Here is a 7,146-nt window from a genome sequence, read left to right on the forward strand (position 1 = left end):
CTGGCGACAGAATTCCAGAACTCAAAGCAGGTTTCTTGGAATTAAATCAAACGATCAAAAGTCGGTGTAAATCGATTTTACCCGAAAAGTTACTTTTTGCAGTTGATGTCGGATGATAAAACTTTGTTCTGAAGAAAGATTCAAAACATCAAGTGAAATGGGTGCACGCGTGTGGAATCTTCGTTTGAAGCTCCGAATAGAAAAAGTCTTCATCGTCCGTTGATTTTAGGGTTTTGAACTATCAGTGATTCGGTTTCGGCAAACTTCCGAGTATTGGAATTTGACGTTCGTACATTCCAGGGTTTCGCATTGAAACGCTTGTTTATAGACGAATAAGATAAGTTCTAACATTTCTCTGAAGATTTTTGGAATTAATTTCCATCGTGTCTTAAAATGTAAATTAGCTATTTACTAGCGTTCTTGACCTAGGTTTAAGCGAATATTAGTCGTGCTATAACTTTTATCGACTTTGATACAATCCTTGGCTTTTTCCTGAACTTTCTCCTTCACAAATTCATTCCATCCGCTAAATACTTGTTCAGATTTTCCTTCACGTTACATCAAATTAATCGTGAAAAGAAATTTTATTCGGTTTATTCCAAACTTAAAAACTTGGGTCTCACATTACTACCCTCCAAAAAGAAAGTTTCGTGGTTCAGCAAAATGTTACGGATACTGTTCCTTGATCTTTTCCTTCAGCTCCCATGTTGCATCACCAGTGTCCTTGTTCCAAATAACTTTCACCAACACGATCTCTTTTCCCCTCAACTGTTTTATCCTGGTGTCACCAATGCTAATTGGCGGTGTCTCAAATGACAGATCATCCTTCAACTCGATGTCATCAAGTTCGATAACATGCGTCGGATCCGCAATATACTTCCTCAGTTGCGACACATGAAACACATCGTGAATGTTGGATAGAAATGGTGGTAGTGCAATCTGATAAGCAACTGGTCCTATACGACGAGTAATCTGATAAGGTCCAATAAACTTTGGCGTAAGTTTCCTTGACTTAATCGCTCGTCCGACTCCAGTAGTCTGTGTAACTCGGAGAAATACATGATCTCCTTCTTCAAATTCTAAAGTTCTGCGCCTCTGATCGGCATAACTTTTCTGTCTACTTTGAGAAGTCTTCATTTTCTCTCTGATCTATTTAATCTTCTCGGTTGTCTGTTGCAGAAGTTCTAGCCCAACTAACAAATTCTCTCCATCTTGATACCAACACAATGGTGTTCTACACTTGCGGCCATACAACGCTTCATACGGTGCCATACCTATGCTCGTATGAAAACTGTTGTTGTAAGTGAACTCAATCAATGGCAATAGATTATTCCAACTACCCTTGTTGTCTAATACGCAAGCTCGTAGTAAGTCTTCCAATGATTGGATAGTTCTCTCAGTCTGTCCATCAGTCTGTGGGTGGTAAGCAGAACTCAATCTCAACCTTTTTCCCAATGCCTCCTGAAGAGCTCCCCAAAAATGTGATGTAAATTTTGGGTCTCGGTCAGAAACAATACTAGTCGATACCCCATGAAGGCGCAATCTCAGCTATGTAAATCTCCGACAGTTTCTCCACATTGTAGGTAGTTCTCACAGGTATAAAATGAGCCGACTTGGTCAATCGATCCACTATTACCCAAATCGAATCATATCCCTTCTGAGTTCTTGGCAAAGCTACGACAAAATCCATCGATATGCTGTCCCATTTCCATTCTGGCACATCCAAACTTTTTAGCATACCCGAAGGTTTCTGATGATCCACTTTAGCCTTCTCACATGTTAAACACGCAGCTACGTACTCAGCCACTTGTCTCTTCATTCCTGGCCACCAAAAATTCATCTTTAAGTCTTGGTACATCTTTTTCATTCCAGGATGAATACTCAACTTGCTCTTGTGACCTTCGTCCATAATCAACCTCCTCAGATCAAGATTGTTAGGTACGCAAACTCTGTCCTTACACCGTAGGATATTATCATTTCCTACCTTGAATTCTGGGTCCTTACCCTGAGTTACCAAATTCCTTTTCCCGAGTAGAAATTCATCTTGTAACTGTTGATCTCGAATTTCTTCCATCAATCCATTTGCGATCCTGATCATACCGAACTTCAGTTTTCCCTCGGATGATCTCACATCTAAACTCAAATCTCGAAATTGTTCCAGCAATTGCAGCTCCTTAACCATCATTGACGAGATATGCATTTTCTTGCTCAAGGCATCTGCAACAACATTAGCCTTTCCAGGATGATATTGCAAAGTAAACTCATAATCCTTGATGAATTCCATCCATCGTCATTGTCTCATATTCAGCTCCTTATGGTCAAACAAATATTTCAGACTCTTATGATCACTGAATATAGTGAAAGTGCATCCGTATAAGTAATGTCTCCAGATCTTCAGTGAAAATACGATGATAGCTAGCTCTAAATCATGAGTTGGATAATTCTTCTCGTGAGTCTTCAGTTGTCGTGAAGCATAAGCTACAACTTTCCGATGTTGCATCAGCACACATCCTAAACCTTGATGCGAAGCATCACAGTAGACCTCGTACGGTTCCTCTAGTTGTGGCAGAACTAGTACAGGTAACGTTGTTAAACGTTCCTTCATCGTCTGGAAACTCGTTTCCCAAGCTTCGGTCCATGCAAAAGGTTGATCCTTCCTCGTAAGTTGAGTCAAAGGTCCAACAATCTTGGCAAAGTTCTCGATGAATCGACGATAATAACCAGCCAAACCAACAAAACTCCTGATTTCCGTCACAGCCTTTGGCTGTTCCCAAGCCAATACTGTTTCTACCTTTGCTGGATCCACAGCTATACCTTCCTTAGAGATTACATGACCTAAGAATTTAACCTCTTCAAGCCAAAATTCACACTTAGAAGGGTTAGCGTACAACTTCTTCTCCCTCAGCACTTGCAAAACCTGGCGCAGGTGCTCCTCATGGTCCTTAGCATCCTTTGAGTAAATCAGAATGTCGTCAATAAACACTACGACAAATCGATCTAAGAATTCATGAAATGTCCTATTCATGTAGTCCATGAAAATAGCAGGTGCATTTGTCTCTCCAAATGGCATCACCAAATACTCATAGTGTCCATAGCGAGTTCTGAATGCAGTCTTCTGTATATCCTCAGTCTTTACTCTAATCTGATGATAACCCGACTTCAGGTCTATCTTTGAGAATACAGCAGCTCCTCGAAGTTGATCCATCAAATCATCAATTCTAGGCAACGGATACCTATTCTTGACGGTTGCTTTGTTCAGTTGTCGGTAATCAACACACAATCTAGATCTCCCATCCTTCTTCTTCACCAATAAAACTGGCGCTCCCCAAGGCGAAACACTTGGACGAATGAATCCTTTTGACAGAAGATCCTCGATCTGAGACTTTAATTCCACTAACTCTGCAGGTGCCATACGATATGGTGCAATCGAAATCGGTCCTGTTCCCGGTACAATGTCAATAGCAAACTCAATGTCGCGTACAGGCGGCAATCCAGGTACATCTTCAGGAAAAACATCCGTGAAGTCTCTCACGATTGGGATACCATCCACATTCGGGTTTCCTTTACCCTCTAGGCTCAACAGTAGAGAATACTCTTGAGATCCTTCGTTCAGAGAAACACTAATATGGTTTGCGGAAAGATACTCTAAAAGATCCGAGTCAGGAAATACCACTCTCTTTCGGTTGCAGTCTAAAAGACAATGATAATGAGATAGCCAATCCATTCCTATGATAACATCTAAGTTCTTGAGAGTTATGCATACTAGATTAGCATAAAAGACTCTATCTTTATATGTCACCGGACAGTACATGCATGCAGCATTAGCAAGTAGGGTCTTAGCAGGTGTAGTGACTATAAGATCAAAGCTCAAAGCAGTAACAGGCAGTTTCAGTCTGGTCACGCACTCCCTAGAAATAAACGAATGTGTTGCACCGGAATCAAAAAGTACAGTTAGAAGATTACCGTCAATCTCGCAATTCCCTCTGATCAGACCATCAACTCCTTCAGCCTCTTCACCATCCATGGTGTTGGCAGACAGTACATGCTTGCTTTGGCAGCAGGGCGCTTTCCACGAGCAGTGTTGACAGACGGTTCAATCTTGGGTGCCCTACACTGACTGGCAGTGTGTCCAAACTTGCCACAGTTAAAGCACTTAGGCCTCGTGTCTGTGCACGCATTAGCATAGTGCCCCAGATTTCCACACTTGAAACAATTTACTTCCCTGTTCACAGCCTGATTTCCAGAACCTCCAGCAGTACCAGCCATAGGTCTGTAAGATCCTAGGGTAAATCCTCTCCCAGCAGGACGTTGATAAGGTTTCTTGTTCTGAAATCTTCCTTTTCCTTGGTAATTTTGAGAACCTGATCTCACCGGTCCTCCCATTCCAGCACGATTCAACCTCTTATTCTTCATCAACTCAACTTCGGTGGCTTTCTCAACAAGCGACTGGAAACGCATGATTCCCAACGGCCTCACGGAATCCTCAATATCTGGCCTCAATCCATTGACAAAACGCTTACACATGTAGCGTTCATCCACATGATCATTGAAGAATTGGAAATGCTTAGCCAAAGACTCTAACTTAGCAGCGAATTCAGGTACAGACATGCTCCCTTGACGAAGTGTCAGGAACTGTGCCTCTCGCTCATCCCGAGCACTAGTTGGAAAATACTTCTCCAGAAATGCAGTTCGGAAAGAATTCCAGTTGATCTCTTCATTATTGGCTTCCATGATTCCCGTGGCGCCTCTCCACCAGTACTCAGCATCACCCAGCAGCAGATAAGTAGCCATGCCAACCTTGGCACCTTCAGCAGTTTGCAAAACACCGAAAATCTTCTCAATCTCCTGGATCCAAAGATCCGCTTTATCAGGGTCGGTTCCACCAGTGAACTTAGGAGGATCTTGTCTCCTAAAGTCATTCAATCCCTTATTCTGATCCAGAGTTACTTCTCTCTAACGCTGATGTTGATCACGTGCTTCCTCAGCCGCACGTCTCATAGCACTTTCATTAGCCTGTGCAGTCACAACTTGGGCCATAGTGGCCATCATCTCCGCTAGTTGGTTAGTGTTCACCATGTTCTGTTAAGTCAGACAAACAGTTACTACTCATCATAAGATAGCATCTAACATAACTATACAATATGATTAAGCAATAACTTCAATCAATTCTAAGCGAAAAATCGCATGCAGACAATCAATTTTCACTCTTTGCAGAGTCACACAACCTAGCACAGAAGACCTATTCCCCAAAGACTCCCGAAAGACTCGACAAGCTCTGATACCACAATGTAACACCCAAATTTCGGTGGCGTCACTTTAGTAACCAAAAAGAAACTTAAAGCGGAAAAACGTGAATATTTTTTTTTCGATCGATATTTGTTTAAATAAATAAAGACTTGCCGAATTAATGAAACATCGACATAATATAAACAAGACTAATATACAATATATATATATATATATATATATATACACTCCCCACAGTAAACCGCATGCCACGTCACGAGTAACCTCCAGTGACGGAAAGTAGTGTCTGACGGCAAATATGTACAACACAAAATATAAGGTCAGTATTCGAAATACAGTCATCCAAAAAGAAAGTAGGTCAGCTCAAAACAGCCCGAAGACCTCCTAATCCGACCAACTCCCTGTGACTCCCGTAAAGAGAACCACACAAAAAGCTAAAGGTCGGGGACCTACCCTGCCCCAAAATGAGAAAAACTAAAGTTCAGAGCCTCGACGCTACTCCTACCCTCATCCTGACTAGAGGAGTACTACACACCACTCCCAACTACGCATCACCGTGATCATCGTCTGAATCCGAATCCAAGACGATCAAGTCAATGACTGCATCAGTCCTCACAGTGGGTACTACAGGTACTGTACCCGATCCCAAGACAGCAGCAGCCGCGACGGTGGGTGAGCTAGACTCAGATGAAGTCCCTCCTACAGGAAACTCCTCCGAAGGGTCCTCCTCGTCCTCAGGCGACGGTGGTGGTACTACGACTCCAGGGCCACAGTGCACGCCCGATGGTAGGTTGAAGCTGACGGTGTGACGTCTCAAGACTCCGTGAGTCAGGTTTCCCATTCGGTCGACATGGTCCTCCATTATTCGCCCCGTGTAAATAGCTCGGTGACCGGCGGGGTCGACCACCCAAGAGCCCGGGGTGTCTGTATCCAGCAACTCAAACCTGGTCCCCCCCGAAGGGACGACCATCTCGAACCAATCGGCCATGGACATCTGACAAAAAGGGCATACATAGCGCCCCATACACAGGTAGCACGCGCAAGGGTCAACTCAAAGAATTACATAATAGTACATCCAATAGGCAAAACTTAAGTAGTAGCCACATAGGCTTAATTATGAATAACAACATTATAAATTGTATATCCTGTCAAATAAATAAATAACAGTTGCAAGCAATTAACATGTCTCACACAACGATAACAAGTAGCAAACACATCCAGCAACTAAATCAGCATGAATGGTGCATGAAATGCATATGCAAAGGAACAAGATGCATTCCGGAGGGATGGGCACCAACGAGTCAGCCCTAACACCAGCCACGGTGGGACCATTTCTGCTCGGGCGTCTCTTATACCAAACAAAATGTAGTCAGATCAGCAGTGAACCCGTAGGTCTTCCATTTCCGTCTGCTACCAATAATCACCGCAATGTTCTTACATGGAAATCCGGGTCTTATGACCATTTTTGGAATCCAACGAGGTCTGGCATCCCACCGTGTATTAACCTCAATGAGTGCATGAATGCAAATGATTAGCCAAACAACGTCTCCGACATCACTCGTCACGTCGTCACGTGTTCTAGCTAACTAATTGTCTCTAAAAAGAATATCCTAAGGTAAATGTCGATTCTGCGACAAAAGACAGTTAATTATCAAAAGTAACTCATGATGATTTCTCGAATCATCCGACTCATCTCCATCCGATGGTCAAAAACTGCTCAGCGAGCAAAAAGTACCAATGTACTTGGAAACTACCCGTTTCCCGGCTTATCCTCAAGATAGCCCAACAACAAATCTGCTCATCGAGCGAAAGAGCATCAACGTACTCAAAACTTATTAATTTTCCTTACTTATCCTTTAGATAGTCGAACAACAAAACTGCTTCTCGAGCAAAGAGTAT

The sequence above is a fragment of the Lotus japonicus genome, chromosome 3 (assembly GCF_012489685.1).
Source record: "Lotus japonicus ecotype B-129 chromosome 3, LjGifu_v1.2".
Taxonomy (NCBI): Eukaryota; Viridiplantae; Streptophyta; class Magnoliopsida; order Fabales; family Fabaceae; genus Lotus; species Lotus japonicus.